The sequence below is a fragment of the Biomphalaria glabrata genome, chromosome 3, assembly GCF_947242115.1.
Source record: "Biomphalaria glabrata chromosome 3, xgBioGlab47.1, whole genome shotgun sequence".
Classification (NCBI taxonomy): Eukaryota; Metazoa; Mollusca; class Gastropoda; family Planorbidae; genus Biomphalaria; species Biomphalaria glabrata.
This window is the reverse complement of record NC_074713.1, coordinates 41507712-41528493: the sequence shown is the minus strand read 5'-3', so window position 1 is coordinate 41528493 and position 20782 is coordinate 41507712. Positions and strand designations below refer to the sequence as shown.

Genomic DNA, 20782 nt, shown 5'->3' with positions numbered 1-20782 from the left:
CGGTACAGACATGGCCGCTGTCTGCAGGTGTTCGGTGAAGGTTCTCTCTTTGCCGTCTACGTCTGTCCTCGGCAGTAGATTTCTTTTTGGTCTCAAATGTATATCCCGAGGACTTAGTAAGAAATCTCTTTCTGCCAGATGCTTCTTTCTTTGTTAGCTAAAGTAAGCTGGCGCCCTGAGCTGAGCTACTGGAGGTCTTTAGTGCGAGGGGTGGGGGGGGCACTTCTGTTACGGCGAGCAACTTTCAGCCCCCAATCAAAATGAATGCGTGGCTGAGAGGCCAAAACCGATTGACTACGGCTAGGTCACCTAACAAGTTCGAATCTCGACTTAAGAAGAGTCAAGATTACCCCTCCCCATCAGTGACTCACAAAAGAGATTGGACCATAGCGCACTGAGCATGTTAGAAGGCAAATAGAAGCATGAAAGATGCTCTTTATAAAAGCAATGAAATAAAATAAACATATAGATATCAATAACCAGTTCCTCTACACTGTCCATATATCAAACATTCGCAAGAATATCACTATTTGTAGAAAACACTTACCGTTAACCAATGACTAGAATTACTTTTATTACTTTAATTCAACGACCTGGTGTAAATTGTTCCTTAGTTTGAGACCCATGAACATCTAACGATGACAACTGTACAATCTCATTGCTGAACTAAATCTAACATTGAGAGCTCACGTTTATAGGGTTGGTCTTCAGCTTTGTCTTTCAGTCAAGGCAGTGGCGTAGCCACCATGGTGCTAAGGATGACTGTTATTGGTCGACATGTGCTATTGAGAGATCGTCGTGTATTACTTTTGAGAAAACGTCCAAGCGTTGACAGATAATATTATTTATCAGATGACGTTTTGTTGAACTGAGTGTAAAGACACCATAATTATAAAAAGTGGGACATTGGTTTGTCTCTCTATAAATGTACTTATACATACATATTTTTACAAAGTTTATATCAACTCACTCTGTCTGGTAAAAAGTTTGTACACGTTATTTCTCCCACACCCGGATCTCGGATCAAGCTGAAATTTTGCACAATTATTTCTTTTACGTGACAACACTAGAATCGATAGAAACAAATAACCAATTAGTTTACTAATATTGGTAATTAATTATTTTGTTTGGTATCTCGAATAAGGGAAAGGAATTTAACTTGACTGAAGTGGTGGTATAAGTTGAATTAGTCCCCTTTATGGGTCGTCGTTTGAGGCTTAGTGAATGTAAACATGAAGTAAAAACAGATAACTATACAATCTTCCATGTTAATAAACTCTTCGCTAGCAGAGTGGTTACCGTGTTGGCTTGAGAAGCCTGAGAAGGCTTTAGCCCACAAGTTCGAATTCAGGTCGTTCACCTTTTTTAATTTTGTAAATACATTTTAAACCGATCACCCAGATACCCCGTTATTTCTCTACCCACCCCTTTCCAACTGATGAAGACAAGTATTTGAATCATAGCGTATTGAGAATGTTAAAAGCATGAAATTGCGCTAAACAAAAACAATTGGTAAAAATATTTCTAATCGCACAGTTTTATTATTATTAGTCTTGGTCTATTACAAATTTAATTACATGATTGATCCAAACTAATTGATACACATTAATATAAGCTTTGTTTTTTTTTTAAAGTATTTTTTGTTGTATTTTGCTTGTTTTATTACATTTCATCTTCTAGTTCATTAGAGGAGGAGGGCCCCAGGGCCGGTCTTAGGCCACTGCAACCTATGCGGCCGCAGTGAGCCCCGCACTTTCATAGGCCCCGCGCGAATATAGATCTAAATCTATCTCAACCTCTTAAAAAAAACTGAAGCGATATTTTGCTAGTTGATAGAAATCTAAAATCAGATCTGAATGTTTATAGGCTTTTTGTTGGTAAACTACTATCTACTGTAGATGGCTCGTACAGATAATTTGACAGTGATTTTGTACTTAGCAAAGTATGAATAAAATGCTAAGACGAATTTATTTTCTAATACAAAATCTGAATTTTCACTTATTATCCTTAACCTCGAATAGGCGACGCGAAATCCGTTTCGCATAGGGCCCTGCAATCTGTAGGACCGGCCCTGGAGGGCCCAAACATATTCTTGAACTTGGGCCACTGGTACATTGCTCCGCCATTGAGTCAGAGGCAGATCTACTAGATTTTAGCTAAAGTTAAGCTATTGTACTAAGAAAACACTGGAAACCATACTCAAACCCCAGCGTGAGTGTTGTCACTGAAATATACTGATGTGTGTGTGTTTTCTAGGTCCGACACTTCTAGAAGAGGGTATTTAAAAAAAAACTATTGCTATACATAAAATAAAGATAACATTAGCTAAATAATAACATTGGCGGTGGAATTAATCTGTTGATAAATGTATTCCATAAATTATGCTTCTTTGTTTGAGTAATGTCCCTTGTCTTAACTGTTGTTTTAACCTAGATGTTTAACCCTATTTTTTAAAAGTAACAGTCTAAACCTAATGTTTGTTATCGGTCTTATTGAGTTCACCAAGAATTCGATAAATATTCAGTTGTTATGGGAGCGTACATTGTGGCTTGGAGCAGTATTTCATGATGCGATTAAAATAGTCTCACTGTATTATTGATGAGATAGTCCATGTACTGACATTCAAATTGAAGAGCTAGCATAGGATAGAAGCACCAAGTCTTGCTGAACACAGACACATGTGTTTCGAACTATTTGAAGTGTCTCTTTTCTCTTTTATTTTAGGATATCGGGCTTAACTTAAACACCAAATAAAGACTTAAGCACAAACATAAAGAGTTAAACACAAACATAAAGACTTAAACAGCTAATAAATGACTTAACACCTAATAAAGACTTAAAATCTAATTAAGACTTTTTCAACTAATAAAGACTTAAACATCTACAAAGATTTAAACTCCCAATAAAGACCTAAATATCTAATAAAGATTTAAGCACCTAATAAAGACTTAAACATCTACGCACTAAGCTTTCAAAAAGACGCCCCAAGGCCCGACTAGTTAAACTCGTAAATTCGTGTTCTGAACTTACCCATATACAAAACAAAAAAAAATCTCTCCTCGCCTCCTCGCGCATTGCCTCACCTATATCACGGGGACAAACAAAAAAAAAAGATAAGAATATGACAGCATCAGGCCATACTTACATATCTTCTTGTCTCGTCAATACTCCTTCCGCTTCCCTCCCCCTTCCCTCTCCCTCCTTATCCAGAACTAGAGGACAGAAAAGACAGACGGAAGGAAAAAAACATAGAAACGAAAAAAAAAAGACAGGGGTCCAAAGCGTTCGGTCAGAACGTGTGAGCCCAGTGAGTGGCCCAGTTAGCTATTGATTCACCCAACGTCTAGTATTGTGCTCTCAGTTCGGCTTCTACATTGAAACCTTTGGACGTAAAGAACCTTTTTTTTTTTTTGTTAAATTCAAAACGCAGTTATCTCCCCAATCATTTTTTTTTTCTCTAAAACTCTTTCTTCTTTATTTAGGCTGTTCTCTCGTCCCTCCCCACTCCCACGTATTTCTATTATCTCGTTCACATCTTGTTCACGTATAAAGGAAGTTTTAAGGTATGCACATGGTATTTAAAAGGGATATAATTTAGCATTATTTCCCCCCCCCCCCCGGTAAATTATCTCCCTTTTCTACCGCTCATGGGAAGAGAAATTAATCGCCTGTTAAATCAAGTGTTGAACAAGGCTCTCAATATTGCATTGGCAACGTGTTGTATTGGGGGGGGGGTATGAGCTGTGTAGCCAGCTTTATTAATAGGAAGGCTCCTTAAACGGCGTTTGTGTGTGTGTGTGTGTGTGTTTCAAGTGTTCGTGAGTGCGTGTAAGCCAGTGATGTGTGTGAAGGGCATTTCGTCCTTAGGAGATGTTATCGACTTGTTGCGTGGGTCTATCGAATGCCATCAGTGTGCAGGTTTTCACTGTGGCGTAGCTAGGAATTCGCCATCATTTGGGGGCCCGGTAGGGGCTTGACCTCGTGAGGGGCCCCTCCATTTGACATTTGACATGAGATGATGGGGTAATATTTAATTTAAAAAAAAATTTCGAACACTCATTTGGAGGCCCCCTACATGCTGGGGCCCAGGGGAATTTTGAAATCCCCCTATCCCCCCCCCCATGGCTATGCCACTGGGTTTTCAATAATGTCAACTTTTTAAGCATTCTTTTCTAGCACATTCTTTTCACACACACACACACACCTAACTTTGGTTATCTCTTTCGTTTCTCTCTAAATCTGTTTTATCTACATTTTGTTCATTAATTTACATCCATTCTCTTCTCTTATATATTATAACTTTTATATATTATAGCTTTTATATAGCGCTACTTTCATGCTTATAGCATGCTCAGAGCGCTTTGGTCCGATCTTATTTGTCCACCTCTTATTGGTATATTATATTTTCTTAGCACGTTGTTAAAATCTACAATTTGTCCATTATATAAATCGATGAGAAAGTTTGTTGTTTGTTATCTATAACAATTTTTAGTCTAGTGTTCCAATAAATATTTCCTACACTCTGCCTAAATAATGAAGTTAAAATTCACAGTAGCTTAATTACGCAGTATTAGAACCTTGGGTTATACTATTGTATAATTTACTTTTTAAATTAAAAAAAAATTTGTTTGTAATTTTTTTTTCTTCAGGATACCTCAGTTTATTTTTTTTTTTTTTAGCTTTTGACGTCAGTTGTCGAGCTATTTACATCCTAGAAATCCTTCGTCTCTTTTCTTAGCATCTTTTTTTGGCCTCTTTATTGAATTAATATACACTATATATATATACTAAAAATACATATATATATATATATATATTTTTAGTAGTAAAAAAGGTACAACTTGAATTATTACAATTTAGAATTAATAAATTACAGTGGGATCAAACATGGAAATAGAAATAATTACATTTTCGTTGTTTTAGCAGTTTTTTTTTTCCTTTTAAGTTGAATTGTATGTAAAAAAAATTTTAGCAGTTAAGGTTAATTGTATTCAATTTTTATTTTCGCTTTCCAAAAGATTACAGTGTTAAAACACAAGTAGTGTAATAACCATGTGCTGTAAATGTAATACATTTTGGAGTATTACAGAGTGTCTAAGTCCCATCAAACAAATTTTAAAAGTTGTTGTATAAATAACACTAATGCTAATATAGCTTAGGTACATAAGAAATATTTTATCTGTAATCAAAATTAAAATCTAGCTGTTTTTTTAGAAAAATAATTTATGATAAGAAAAAAATAATAACTATATAATTAACATTATAAACTTGTATTTATTATTTTAGCCATTTTTAAACAAAAAGCCACTTAAAACCCATGGGTAATGGAATAATTACTTCCCATATTTGTATTAAGCTTCGCTATGAATTCAAATAAACTAGACTACCTGGATAAGATAAATGAGTTCAGATATCTAACAAACAGAACTGTTTCCTTGCTTCATTATTAATAATATAATACAGACGTGGAAAATACATTTGGGTGAGATGACGTTGTTATTATTCAATCAGAGACAGGATTAATACAGCAATTGGAGCCCACGATGACCGGCTAACTACTATAAAAAAAAAAACACACACACACAAAAACGCAAACTAAAATTCTACTCAAAAAGTCCCCATGGCTCGCAAAGACCTTCTTTCAGGGAACAGTACCAGGAAAGAGAAGGAGAGGCCGACAGAGAAAGCGATGAGAAGACAATATAAATGAATAGACGGCCCTGTCATTTAGCCACCATGTCCAATGCGCCGTGCAGTCACTGACGAGACCTGGAGTAAGACACGGCTGTTTCAGTGCGCTGTATGGACATTTTGTGTTACGACCACGGCGTATCGTTACACCTCACATATTCGTCTTTATACACCTCACATATTCGTCTTTATACACCTCACATATTCGTCTTTATACACCTCACACATTCGTCTTTATACACCTCACATATTCGTCTTTATACACCTCACATATTCGTCTTTATACTTGTAGTCGATGAAAACCGTGAAATATACAGGTGACTTTTGAAATATACGTTGACTTTTGAAATATACAGGAGACTTTTTAAATATACAGGCGACTTCTGAAATATACAGGTGACTTCTGAAATATAAAGTCACTTTTAATATATATATAGCAATTTTTGAAATATACAGGTGACTTTTGAAATATACAGGTGACTTTTGAAATATACAGGTGACTTTTGAAATATGCAGGCGACTTCTGAAATATACAGTCACTTTTGAAATATACAGGCGATTTTTGAAATATACATGTCACTTTTGAAATATACAGTCGACTTTTGAAATATACAGGTGACTTTTGAAATATACAGGCGACTTTTGAAATAGGCAGGTGACTTTTGAAATATACAGGCGACTTTTGAAATATACAGGTGACTTTTGAAATATACAGGCGACTTTTGAAATAGGCTGGTGACTTTTGAAATATACAGTCGACTTTTGAATTATACAGTCGACTTTTGAAATAGGCATGTGCCTTTTGAAATATACAGGTGACTTTTGAAATATACAGGTAACGTTTGAAATATACAGGTGACTTTTGAAATATGCAGGCGACTTTTTGAAATATAGAGGCAATTTTTGAAATATACAGGCGATTTTAGTGAATCAAAATTCTTAGAACGGCTTCTAGATAATTTTGTCAAAAAAAAAAATTTACCTTTCAGAGCTTACGGTCTAATAGGGCAGATGATGTAGAGAAATAAGAGAAAGAGCGAGGGAGAGGTGAAGTGAGAGAGAAAGAGAAGTGAGAGAGAAAGAGAAGTGAGAGAGAACGAGAAGTGAGAGAGAAAGAGACGTGAGAGAGAAAGAGAAGTGAGAGAGAAAGAGAAGTGAGAGAGAAAGAGACGTGAGATTGAAAGAGAAGTGAGAGAGAAAGAGAAGTGAGAGAGAAAGAGAAGTGAGAGAGAAAGAGAAGTGAGAGAGAAAGAGAAGGGAGAGAGAAAGAGACGTGAGAGAGAAAGAGAAGTGAGAGAGAAAGAGAAGTGAGAGAGAAAGAGAAGTGAGAGAGAAAGAGAAGTGAGAGAAAAAGAGAAGTGAGAGAGCATTGACAAAATTATGACAAGATTCGAAAGATTAAAGGTAGTGAGATAAAAGAAAGTAAAGAGTTAAATATATAGCAGAAAGAGAGCGAGAGACTGAGGAAAAGATAAAGGCAGAGAGTAGAGAGAGAGAAAAAGATAAAGGCAGAGAGTAGAGAGAGGGAGAAAGATAAAGGCAGAGATAAGATAAAGGGAGAAAAAGAAAAAGGCAGAGAGTAGAGAGAGGGGGAAAGATAAAGGCAGAGAATAGATAGTGGGAGAAAAAGATAAAGGCAGAGAATAGAGAGAGGGAGAAAAAGATAAAAGCAGAGAATAGAGAGAGGGAGAAAGATAAAGGCAGAGAATAGAGAGAGAAAGAAAAAGATAAAGGCAGAGAATAGAGAGAGTGAGAAAGGGATAAAGGGAGAGAGTAGAAAGAGAGAGAGAGAGATAAAGGCAGAGAGTAGAGAGAGAGAGAAAAAGAGATAAAGCAAGAGAGTAGAGAGAGAAAGAAAAAGATAAAGGCAGAGAGTAGAGAGAGAGAAAAAGATAAAGGCAGAGAGTAGAGAGAGAGAAAAAGATAAAGGCAGAGAGTAGTGAGAGAGAAAAAGATAAAGGCAGAGAGCAGAGAGAGACAAAAAGATAAAGGCAGAGAGTAGAGAGAGAGAGAAAAAGATATAGGCAGAGAGTAGAGAGAGAAAAAGATAAAGGCAGAGAGTATATAGAGAGAAAAAGATAAAGGCAGAGAGTAGAGAGAGAGAAAAAGATAAAGGCAGAGAGTAGAGAGAGAGAAAAAGATAAAGGCAGAGAATAGAGAGAGAGAAAAAGATAAAGGCAGAGAGTAGAGAGAGGGAGACAAAGATAAAGGCAGAGAAGAGAGAGAGAAAAAGATAAAGGCAGAGAATAGAGAGAGAGAAAAAGATTAAGGAAGAGAGTAGAGAGAGGGAGAGAAAGATAAAGGCAGAGAGTAGTGAGAGAGAAAAAGATAAAGGCAGAGAGTATAGAGAGAGAAAAAGATAAAGGCATAGAATAGAGAGAGAGAGAAAAAGATAAAGGCAGAGAGTAGAGAGAGAAAAAGATAAAGGCAGAGAGTAGAGAGAGAGAAAAAGATAAAGGCATAGAATAGAGAGAGAGAGAAAAAGATAAAGGCAGAGAGTAGAGAGAGAGAAAAAGATAAAGGCAGAGAATAGATAAATGGAGAAAAAGAAAAAGGCAGAGAGTAGAGAGAGGGAGAAAGATAAAGGCAGAGAGTAGAGAGAGAGAGAAAGAAAAAGATAAAGGCAGAGAGTAGAGAGAGGGAGAAAGATAAAGGCAGAGAGTAGAGAGAGAGAGAGAGAAAAAGATAAAGGCAGAGAGTAGAGAGAGAGAAAAAGATAAAGGCAGAGAGTAGAGAGAGAGAGAAAAAGATAAAGGCAGAGAAAAGAGAGAGGGAGAGAAAGATAAAGGCAGAGAGTAGAGAGAGAGAGAAAAAGATAAAGGCAGAGAGTAGAGAGAGAGAGAGAGAAAAATCTAAAGGCAGAGAGTAGAGAGAGAGAGAAAAAGATAAAGGCAGAGAGTAGAGAGAGGGAGAGGAAGATAAAGGCAGAGAGTAGAGAGAGAGAAAAAGATAAAGGCAGAGAATAGAGAGAGAGAAAAAGATAAAGGCAGAGAATAGAGGGAGAGAAAAAGATAAAGGCAGAGAGTAGAGAGAGAGAGAGAAAAAGATAAAGGCAGAGAGTAGAGAGAGGGAGAGAAAGATAAAGAGAAAGAGTAGAGAGAGGGAGAGAAAGATAAAGAGAAAGAGTAGAGAGATGGAGAGAAAGATAAAGGCAGAGAGTAGAGAGAGGGAGAGAAAGAGAACGAGAAAGAGTAGAGAGAGGGAGAGAAAGATAAAGAGAAAGAGTAGAGAGAGGGAGAGAAAGATAAAGGCTGAGAGAAGAGAGAGGAAGAGAGGGAGAGAAAGATAAAGGGAGAGGGATATTAAATAGATGAGAGACATGAGAAAGCGATTAGAATAGAGAATGGGAGAATTTTGAAATGAATTTGAGAGAGAGAGAGCGAGAGAATATAAAATGGATAGTTAACTCTAACAACCCAGAATCCATTTATCTATTACTCTCTTCAGCTTGCCCTATAAATTGTTCTTCCTATTGAACCTGACCTATATATTTTTTCCAATCTCTTTAACGCTTCTATTCCAAGAATTTTAGTTAGTTCCTAGTTACTTAAACCAACACACATTGGACTTTTAACATTACGGAAAGTTTTTGACTCTCTCAAGTCATTCTTGAGGAGATGGAAGAGTAGATGGAAGAATAGAGACTGTTGGAACTTTCCAATCAAAGAAAATTGATAGCTTTTACTTTGGCGACCTGGCGCTGTATTGGAAGTAAAATAGATTGAAGAAAATAGAGAAATTAGTTTCAAATTGGTGTGGAAAATAAACAAAATTAAAACAGAAAATCTGGCAGAGATTCAAAAGACATTGAGTGTCCTTTGACACTAAAACACAAGTTCATTCTGAGTCTGACGGTGGTCTCACCTACACACATGTCTATATTGTCTTAAGGTCGACCTAATGTGAGCATACATTTACTTTATCAACATTATCCTACAAAATATCAACATTGACCTACAAATCTCAACGTTGACTGGCAACGTTTGGTGTAATGCACAAATTGTAAGACAAATTTCCATACGGACAATAAAGATTATTATTATTATTATTATTAAAATATCAACATTGACCAACAAAATATCAACATTGACCGACAGGTTGTCCTACAATATATAACATTGACCTACAAAAGCACAGGTGAGCTCTAAATTTGGAATATATCAATCTACAACTAGATGCAAAGCGTACAGCGTCTTATGATAAGCCTACAGCATCATGCAGACATGCACTAAGTCTACGGGCGCCCTACACTAGGTCTACAGTGTCTTACACTAGATCTAATTTGTTGGACACTAGGCCTACGTCATTTACCAATCATACATCGTCTTACAATGCTAGACTTTACAATGAAAAGTGTAATTTTTGGTCTTCAAATCAATATTAATTATGATCTTTGCACTTCTGGCAGTGGTGCACCCCCCTCTACAGACAGGAGTCTATTTAAAGTCTGTTCTTTACTAAATGCTGGTGGACTGAGAGTCTCATCTAATGATGATGTTATGACTTTTGCTAACATTGCTAGGAGCACAACTCTAAAGGATTAAAGTATATTATGTAGAGAAATACACATTACTTTAAAGATTATAATACACGTTTCTGCATAGGGTCAGAGTCTTTTCAGGCCCTCGGTGCATATTAAAGAATGGCAGAAGAAAGAGAGGGGGAAAGAGAGATATATAGAGAGAGTAGAGAGAGACAGATACAGAGGTACAGAGAGAGCGAGTAGAGATAGGTACAAAGAGAGAGAGAGTAGAGAGAGAGACAGAGACAGGGGTACAGAGAGAGCGAGTAGACAAAGACAGAGGTACAGAAAGAGAGAGAGTAGAGAGAGAGACAAAGACAGAGGTACAGAAAGAGCGAGTAGACAGAGTCAGAGGTACAGAGAGAGAGAGTAGAGAGGGAGAGAGAGAGTAGAGAGAGAGACAGAGACAGAAGGGCAGAGAAAGAGAGAGTGTTATGATAGATACAAATGCCATCAATGTTATGTTGGACTAGCTGATGAAAAGGAACTGACGAACGCGTACCAGTCATTAGCTAAGTTGTAGACATAGCGTCTATTAATTTAGATTTAGTGTGTAAAAATATTCACATATTATGAGGGGATGAAGGTCACGCTTAGGTCTATATAGGTATTTTGTAAATTCATGTAGGTCTTTAGAAGTCAATGTAGGTCTATTTCGGGTCAATACAATCCTAATGTAGATGTCTGCAGTCTAATGTAGGCCGATATGATTATGAGCTATTTATTATATGTCAATAGTAGATTTTAAAAAAATTAAAACTGTTTATTGATCTTGTACAATAAAGTCTCTAAAGTCCATTTGTTTTTATAGAAATAATAATATTTGAGCACATTTTAAAAACCTCTCTCTTTTATGTTCTGGTTTGAACAATCGATTTGAATGTTTTGATAGTCTTGTGGTCAGATCTTATTTAAATATTGGCTTAATTTTTTTTTCAATCACTTGATGGAATTGGCTTAGAATATTCCAAGGAACGCACAAGAACGATCGTTGGGCGCCCTCTCCCCATCTCTGGGCGCCCTCTCACCATCTCTGGGCGCATGTCCAAAGGGAAAGCTTTGTACTGTATCCAGTTTTTATAACGATTTTTGGTTACTATATTTAGAAGCACGCTCAGTTCATTGTTACTTCTTTAATTACTTAACATGTTTAAATCATTTTCAATCGTAGACAAATTGAAATGTTTAATCTCTGTGCCAATGGATGCCTCATTTAATGGTTTTTCATATCAGTTTACTAAAATGTTAAGTACTCTTTTTAGACCTTGCTATCTATAGGACAGATGATGTAAAGGTAATCTGCCCATGGTTAACAAGGGTGTCATGTGGTCAGTTCAACGTCATACCGCATTTACTTTTTTTTCCCCAACTAATGTCAGGTACTCATTAGAACTGAGTGGACTCAAAGGCACCCTAAAGATCCCAATTATTTAAAAACAAAAAACCACTATATGGTGTCATCCCATCATACTCGAGGCGCGCGCACTTCGTTAAAAGTGGAACCGTCTTACATTATAATACATTATTTATGAACCAGATGGTACAAAAGGATTTATTTAACGCCAGCTTATAGTTGTAGTGGTTTTTCAAATTAATAGTCTTTGGTTTGAGAGCTTTTAAAACTATTAATCTGAGATAAACTTCGATTGGTAACGTAGTACATAGTAAACTGTTCAACGTAGTGCCTTAAAGCTCTCATACAGGTCTAGTGTCTTATAGCTCCCATACCGGTCTAGTGCCTTATAGCTCCCAACCCGTCTAGTGCCTTATAGCTCCCATACCGGTCTAGTGTCTTATAGCTCCCATACCGGTCTAGTGCCTTAAAGCTCTCATACAGGTCTAGTGTCTTATAGCTCCCATACCGGTCTAGTGTCTTATAGCTCCCATACCGGTCTAGTGCCTTATAGCTCCCAACCCGTCTAGTGCCTTATAGCTCCCATACCGGTCTAGTGTCTTATAGCTCCCATACCGGTCTAGTGTCTTATAGCTCCCATACCGGTCTAGTGCCTTATAGCTCCCATACAGGTCTAGTGCCTGAAAACTCCCATACAGGTCTAGTGACTTATAGCTCCCAAACAGGTCTAGTGCCTTATAGGTCCCACACAGGTCTAGTGACTTATAGCTACCATACAGGTCTAGTCACTTATAGCTCCCACACAGGTCTAGTCACTTATAGCTCCCACACAGGTCTAGTGCCTTATAGCTCCCAACCCGTCTAGTGCCTTATAGCTCCCATACCGGTCTAGTGTCTTATAGCTCCCATACCGGTCTAGTGCCTTAAAGCTCTCATACAGGTCTAGTGTCTTATAGCTCCCATACCGGTCTAGTGTCTTATAGCTCCCATACCGGTCTAGTGCCTTATAGCTCCCAACCCGTCTAGTGCCTTATAGCTCCCATACCGGTCTAGTGTCTTATAGCTCCCATACCGGTCTAGTGTCTTATAGCTCCCATACCGGTCTAGTGCCTTATAGCTCCCATACAGGTCTAGTGCCTGAAAACTCCCATACAGGTCTAGTGACTTATAGCTCCCAAACAGGTCTAGTGCCTTATAGGTCCCACACAGGTCTAGTGACTTATAGCTACCATACAGGTCTAGTCACTTATAGCTCCCACACAGGTCTAGTCACTTATAGCTCCCACACAGGTCTAGTGCCTTATAGGTCCCACACAGGTCTAGTGACTTATAGCTACCATACAGGTCTAGTCACTTATAGCTACCATACAGGTCTAGTCACTTATAGCTCCCACACAGGTCTAGTCACTTATAGCTCCCAAACAGGTCTGGTGCCTTATAGGTCCCACACAGGTCTAGTGACTTTAAGCTACCATACAGGTCTAGTCACTTATAGCTCCCACACAGGTCTAGTGCCTTATAGGTTCCACACAGGTCTAGTGACTTATAGCTACCATACAGGTCTAGTCACTTATAGCTCCCACACAGGTCTAGTGCCTTATAGGTCCCACACAGGTCTAGTGCCTTATAGGTCCCACACAGGTCTAGTGACTCATAGCTACCATACAGGTCTTGTGCCTCACAGGTACCTTAAACAGGTCTAATGACTCATAGGTACCTTATACAGGTCTGATGATTCATAGCTACCATATAGGTCTAGTGACTCAAAGGTGCCGTAAACAGGTCTAATGACTCATAGGTACCTTATACAGGTCTGATGATTCATAGCTACCATATAGGTCTAGTGACTCAAAGGTGCCGTAAACAGGTCTAATGACTCATAGGTACCTTATACAGGTCTGATGATTCATAGCTACCATATAGGTCTAGTGACTCAAAGGTGCCGTAAACAGGTCTAATGACTCATAGCTACCATATAGGTTTTGTGACTCAAAGGTGCCGTAAACAGGTCTAATGACTCATAGGTACCTTATACAGGTCTAATGACTCATAGCTACCATATAGGTCTAGTGACTCAAAGGTGCCGTAAACAGGTCTAGTGCAAGTTACGTTCCCCATAGCTCACAGAGTTGCAGCCCCTTGTACAGTACAACTAGTACTGTCTCCTTCCTCCAATGACAGCAATAGCATCAAAGTTCGGCTTCAATTATTTTCCAGAGTTTTGTTTTGATTGTGTTAATAACTTTATTGAGTGAATGAGTGTCCATGAGTGTACATACTGTTTGTTCCAGTCATTGTCGTAAGAATGTTTCTGTAATTCGCAAAGAGAATGGAATGTTTGTGACATCAGACTAATTAAAGAGCATTATTGCAGCATTGAAGCTAAAAATTTAAAACAGTGAGCCATATGCTTTAGTCTTACAGAAACGTGTGGATTTTGGTAGGGATGTTCTACTCTATGTGTGATAGAGAGGAATATGCAGAAAAGAGAAAAAGAAGGTGGCGGAAAGAGAGACAGAGAACTAAAAAGACCGAGAACTAAAGAGACAGAAATTAAAGAGACAGATAACTAAAGAGACCGAGAACAAAAGAGACAGAGAACTAAAGAGAAAGAGAACTAAAGAGAAAGAGAACTAAAAAGACCGAGAACTAAAGAGACCGAGAACTAAAGAGACAGAAATTAAAGAGACCGAGAACTAAAGAGAACGAGAACGAAAGAGACCGAGAACTAAAGAGACAGAGAACTAAAGAGAAAGAGAACTAAAGAGAAAGAGAATTAAAGAGACAAGGACCTAAAGAAAAAGAGAACTAAAGAGACCGAGAACTAAAGAGACAGAGAACTAAAGAGAAAGAGAACTAAAGAGACAGAGAACTAAAGAGACAGAGAACTAAAGAGAAAGAGAAATAAACTGAAAAATGAAAGGAGAGAGAGAGAGAGAGAGTGAGAGAGAGAGAGAGAGAGAGAGAGAGAGAGAGAGAGGAAGTTAGACAAAGCATCAAATACTGACATTGAAAACGTTTTCAAATGTGTCCTACCTCTCAAGAAATGTTCTTGTTTGACCCTTGACCTTTGTCTGCTTTCCTCCTTGAGCTCTACTAATGACGCATGTCGACAAGGACAGAGCAGAAATCGTTTAATGAATGCTTCTAACAAAAACTTCCGACTCGAATATTTCGTGAAAGACAAAAAAATTAATCTCACTATTGTTTAACATAGATGTTAAACCGAAAATAGTGCCCACAATTCTTTAACGTAGTTGTTAAACCGAAAATAGTGCCCACAATTCTTTAACGTAGATGTTAAACCGAAAATAGTGCCCCTATGTCAACTCCTTCTCCCTCATTACATAAACCTTTGTCCAATACAAAGTCTTTCTAATATCTTGACAACTAGATGCATCACAGTTTTAGTCTATCTCAGCTCGTGGTCATCTCTATGTTCCAGTTCAATACAAAAACTTGACCTCTCTGTCCAACTCCAATTAAATTGATAAGTTTTTAGTTTAACAAATTAATTACACATTTTAATACATCTGTAGCTCAATGATGAATATTTTGATTTTGTGTCAGTTCAACTTTGTGTTTGGCGCAGCACACAGACATTCTCCTATCAGTGGTCACTAATTAACTCTTTGAAGCCACCATTGGATCTCTCATCCATTCCCTCCCTTGACTTGGTTAGATGAAGACTGTAAGATCTCTGCCTTCATGACGTCATCGGATGGTCTTTTCAATTAGACCACGTGATCTCTACCTTCATGACGTCATCCGATGATCTTTTCAGTTAGACCACGTGATCTCTACCTCAATGCTACCTGAACAGATTTAGTCAAATTCATTTCTAAGCTTGCTTTGATTCTTTATCAAATGTATGTACGAACTCGTTGGATTTGAACTATTCCGTGTGAGTGAAAAATTGAGAGGCTCAAATCCTCTCTTCCAAAAGTTCTAAACCCTGCGTAATGTGCGTAATGCAACTATGCCACTCTGTTTCAGGAAAAGCTGATCTCTAGCTGACATGGGCGTACAGCCTGCTCCGGCCGGGTCTTAGAGTAAATGCTTCAATTGATAATCTGCCGCCAGATTTCATAGATTGAACCTTTGCCCATACGAGTTGCATTTGCATTGAATGTTTTAAAATCAAAGTTAGTGGCACTGAGTCAGTGATGGTTGTAGATCCGGACTTAAGTTAGTAGAGGCACTAGGCAGGATTATTGTAGAGGTCCCTACCCTCTTTAAGCTTCCCTGTAAATGCATTTAATACTCTAATAATAGTATTAATAAATATAAAAGCATGTCATATTTGTTTATCCGCTTAAAATTTTTTTGTTTTTTTTACACCATCTGATAATGCTTCTGCTTTTCAGTTATTTTGAAATAGTTGATAGACTCTAAGATATTTTTTTGGGGGGTTGGTCCTTTTTTACTTCTTACATCCTGCTCCGCTCCCCGTCTTCACTTTAAAAACTTTAATTGTATGCTCTGTGTAACGTCTATGTGTGCGTCTAGCTGGTCACTGTGATGTAGAACCGTGCTTTACTATCAATGTGTCGCAAATGTTGGGTTCGTGAGTTCACCTAACACGTGACAAACATAAATAGTACAGATTGACTTCACTCCATCTGTAGCAGACCAATATGAGGTCTATTCAATTATATAATATACTGCAACTTCTTGGTAGCTGGATAAAGATAATCCAATTTGAAACATAATTACATCCGCATAACAGCGGGTATCAAATATATCAAGCATGCTAAATCCTCTAGAATACAACTAACGAAATAACGCCCGCATCACAGCGGGTAACAGAATAACTTCAATAACATGTATCCAGCTCTAAGTACAGAAAACAAGTACTAAAATACGTGTACTGTCTCTATTGACTTCAAGAGACTACTCTCAACTGACTTCAAGCTACTACTGACTACAAGTCAATTTAATCATCCTTACTTCCTCTATCTATATCAGAGGTTTCACGTGTCTTCCACCCTCCTGACCAGAGGGGAACATTTTACAGTCAATGTCAACCGAGACTGTGACAATCTGTTACATCTAATGGGCAACCAAGCATAAAGGCCTACTTTTTACCTATTAGTTCGATGACAGATATCCCTTAGGAAATAGTCCTACATACAATCTCTGAGCATTTATCGACTTTTTCAAAATCTTTCAAAGTCTCTCTGTTATGTTTAACGCTCACATTTTTTGGGGGGCCAGAGCCCCCCCCCCTTCCCATTTTAACTCTCCTGTAACCTATTCTTAGCCCATGAGTTAGAGTTTGTTGAGTTGAATTACAACGGCCCGCTTCTGTCGACCTCCCGCACACAAACACATGCTTCTGGTCTGAGAGTTCTAGGTTCACTTGTCTCACTTCCCACGTTACCACAGACATTATGGTAGTTCTCCATACGCTCACTTCCCACGTTACCACAGACATTATGATAGTTCTCCATACGCTCACTTCCCACGTTACCACCCACATTATGATAGTTCTCCATACGCTCACTTTCCACGTTACCACCCACATTATGATAGTTCTCCATACGCTCACTTTCCACGTTACCACCCACATTATGATAGTTCTCCATACGCTCACTTTCCACGTTACCACCCACATTATGATAGTTCTCCATACGCTCACTTTCCACGTTACCACCCACATTATGATAGTTCTCCATACGCTCACTTTTCTTCGGCTTCGTAATTCAATATTTTATTAGATTCTAGCTTTTGGTCCCACCCCATTTGTTTGTAATCACTACCAACTCACAAAATAATAAAGTTATACTTACATTTTATGTTGTTTTTATCCATTTTTTTTTACAAAAAAACAACAACAAAAAAAAACAACAAACCACTTATTCAGTCAATTTTGGATTCATATGGCCAAATAATATTTTATACAGTGTCTTCAAAAGCAAGTTTCGCGCCAAGGAGAAATGTACGCAAGAAAAAAAAGTTTAAATAATGCTGAAAAATGGAAGAAAGTTTAAATCCATTAAATCATAGACATATACTATATCTAGACTGGACAGTGAGATATGTCAGTCAGTAGAGGAATGAATCAGGGCCCTTAGGAATATAATATATATAATTTATTATATCATAATTATAATTATTAATTATTATTATTATTTAATTAATTAATTATAATTATATGTTTTTGAAATGTAGAGGTCTCCATTGTTGCGACCCTATGCCGTTTGATTGTCAAAAGAGTTGAGCCGAAGTCTCTTTGAACTCTAGGCATGTAAGCCTGCTTGAACAAACCGTTCTGTCTGGTAGAGGTTCAAACTTGTACAGTTGTAAAACCGGGTCCCTGAATGGTGTTATGTTCCGATTAATATCACTCAACACTCTCCAAATACTTAAGAAGACCATGAATAACTTTAAAACTTTTATTTAAAAAGATAGTGTCGTTAAGTCATCTATCTTATCTTATATTTTATCTTATATAATACAGACGTTACTTCAAAAAAAAAAAGATAATTACGTTCTACGCATTTCTTGAGTCAATCGATTCATTCATGTTAATCAATGACTTAAACTCTTGGTTTTCCTGGCTGATTTAGGCAACCCATTCCATTCACTAATAACACTTGGGAAGAAGGATCACCTGTACGAAAAGGCAATGTGCCTCTAACTTTGTGTCTCTCTGAGTATTTCATTAAGTTTTGTTTTTCTATTTGTACGTTATGGTTTAGTAGGTGTTATAGCTGCTTTACTTTTAATTCTTCTCTCCTGAAGTGTGTTTAAGTTAAGTGATTTTACTAATAGTGTTACTCTAATCAAATTAGAATATTTTGTTGGTTATAAATCTCACTGCTCTAATTTGTTCTAGTTTCTTTATGTTTTCTTGAGTTGAGGGATCCCAAACAAAGGATGCATATATAAACATTGGCCTAACTAAAGTTAAATAGCGTTTTAATTTTTATGTTTTTGTTTGATTTGTGGGAAGCGTGGCTAAGTGCGCTTGAACTTGGCTTGTCTTGGCTACCTAGAAGGGGGCTCGAGGCTCGACACCCGACTCGGGCAGAGTTGCGTTTACTGAGCTGCCTAAAGGCAGCACGGAAAACCAACTCCTAGATACCCCCTCCCCCCACTGGTCCACAAATGAGATTGGACCAAAGCGCTCTGAGCATGCTATAAGCATGAAAGTAGCGCTGTGTGAAAGCTATAATAACAATTTCTTTTAATAAGCCTTAATGTTTTGTCCATAGTGTCACTACTTTTCAAGTGTCTCTCAACTTGTCGTAGTTCCTGTGTTATTCTCTCAACTCTTTTGGTTTCGAGAGTGCTACTCAAATTATTTGCTCAAATCTATTATATATATATGTCCTAACAATGGCTGTCGTGTGGTTCAGAGACTCATAGTCGAGTATTTTTGCCTCTAACAGATCTAACTTTAAAAAGTCTATGATTAAACTTTAGAACGTAAAGGATGTAGCAGTGAACTCACTAACTCCTGGACCAGGTACTATGAGTTTTAATTTATTATTAAGTTTATAAATGTGCTATGATTCTCATTACGTGATCAAAATAGTACCGATATCTCATCTTATCTTATCTTATCATATATAATACAGACGTTACTTCAAAAAAGATGATTACGTCCTACGCGTAATGCATTTAGTCATGCATATTAACCAATGACCTAAATTACTATTAACAGAGTATCATTACATGACCTAAATAGTACAGATATGCTATTAACAGAGTATCATTACACGACCTAAATAGTAACATCATATAATATCAATTATTATCTATATTTATATCTACAATAATTACATAATAATGACAACGTCTTCGATTCCAGAAGATTTAGGATGAGTGCAGTGTTTCACATGATTATCTTCCCCACCCCCCCCCAACCCAGTTGCGACCTGCATATTTTCCCGCATTTCATGCAGACAAAGCCGTTGTCGGCTGGCGGTCTATTTAAGTTTCCTTTCCGTTTTTGTCTTCAATAATGTTTTTCAAATATTTGTCCCACAGCCTTTATGAGAACTCTCCAACTGTCTCTCTCAGAGCCACATCTGCTGCCAGTGAATTTCTTCTATGCCAGTGACTACATAAATACTTAAACTAATTCGTTAATTTTTAAAAATTCATTATGAAGTCATTCCATAACAAAGATACGAAGAGATCGATACACTAGCTAGGAATCGATGCCATTTTTACAAGATTAAGTAAAAGTCCATTGTTTCATAACTAGATTCATGGGCGGAGGCAGGGATGATTTTCGGGGTTCAACCCCCCCCCCTCCCTCCCCAAAATAATTTGGAATTTTGTGACTTTTTTTTTCTTTCATTTTTTTTTTGGAAGGGAGATTTAATGTTTAGTCATTACTTGCCTCAGGGCGCCAAGGGGTGGTTTTAGTTTACCCCCCCTCTTCCCTCTCAATAAAAAACTAAAGCATACTGCATTCAACAAATTCCATAAGTGTAGCCAAAGGGGACAGAAGGTTGAGTTTAAAAGCCAAGGGCTTTGACTTTTTGGGACCTCAACACCCCTTCCAATAAAAAGATAAGCAAAGCTAAATTCACTTAATTATACTAGTAATTAATAATTGCATTAATAAAGTGTGGTGAATAGCAGTTTTTTAAGAAGAGTATTGCATTGTAGACTTCACAGAATATGTATTCTTCTCGTTTCAAAAACAGCTTAATTTTGGAGATCCGCCCAGGACAACGCCGGGTGAGCTCACAGTTGTGTCTCAAACATCCTATCTAGCCAGAGAGAGAGGTGTCTAATGGTGTTCCACTGACTCCAGTAAGAAGCTATTCTAGGGTACGGTACGAAAAAATGAAATGGACTGGATTTACTACAAATTAATTACGTATTAATACAGAAAAATGTCATTAATATAGTGATAATCATCATGGTATTAATTTGTAGAATGCGTGTTGGCATATCACTCGTAGTCATTCATTAGCAGCAGTACAGTATTGAGACTGGACTAAAAATACTTACAGGAACTAAGGAACTACTTGCGAACGGGAGAAAATATGTTTATTTACTTGACATAACATCCAACTTTCATGAAGAGATTAGATTATTAGATCAACTTGTTTCATCAATACAACTATTTGACTTCAACTTCATACATTCAATTCAAATTTCTTCTCCCCCCCCCCCGGCGGAAAAAAATATATATGTATGTATGGATGTCTGTGTGTGTGTGTACATAATTAATCTCTATTACATTCTGA

At 37.4% G+C, this 20782-nt stretch overlaps 1 protein-coding gene across 6 annotated transcripts in view; it reads left to right on the top strand.

The window, feature by feature from the left end:
• Positions 1 to 20782, top strand: part of LOC106073575 (neuroglobin-like) — a 254252-nt gene that overhangs the window by 100692 nt on the left and 132778 nt on the right. The window contains exons 1-2 of one of the 6 annotated variants that reach the window (XM_056025120.1): positions 18918 to 19041; positions 20247 to 20342. The exons of 1 other annotated variant lie outside the window; for it this stretch is intronic. The gene's annotated coding sequence lies outside the window, so the exon portion shown is untranslated. Of the gene's footprint in view, positions 1 to 18904; positions 19042 to 20246; positions 20361 to 20782 lie in introns of those variants that run through there. 4 more of the 6 variants (XM_056025117.1, XM_056025121.1, XM_056025118.1 and 1 more) reach the window with 4 other exon arrangements.